This window comes from Cynara cardunculus (genome assembly GCF_001531365.2).
Source record: "Cynara cardunculus var. scolymus isolate 2C chromosome LG 17, CcrdV1, whole genome shotgun sequence".
Classification (NCBI taxonomy): Eukaryota; Viridiplantae; Streptophyta; class Magnoliopsida; order Asterales; family Asteraceae; genus Cynara; species Cynara cardunculus.
Window position 1 is genome coordinate 35,299,241 of NC_037544.1, and position 308 is coordinate 35,299,548.

Genomic DNA, 308 nt, shown 5'->3' on the forward strand with positions numbered 1-308 from the left:
AACATTTACATGAACCTTAATTTCATATAAAATGAAATAAAACTGTTTCATCATGAAACTAGTTCTTCAACCTCGAGCCAATTATAAAATGAAAATGTTTCACCAACATCAACCTATTTGATTAACTATTTCGTAATGAAAACTTTTCACATCGAAAGAGTTACATGAACATTAATTTCATGTTCAATAAAATGAAAATGTCCAACCATGAAACTAGTTCTTTAATCTCGAATCAATTAAAGAATGAAAAATGTTTTATGAAAATGAAATTGTTTCGTTTTAATGAACCCATTTCATTATACCAATTA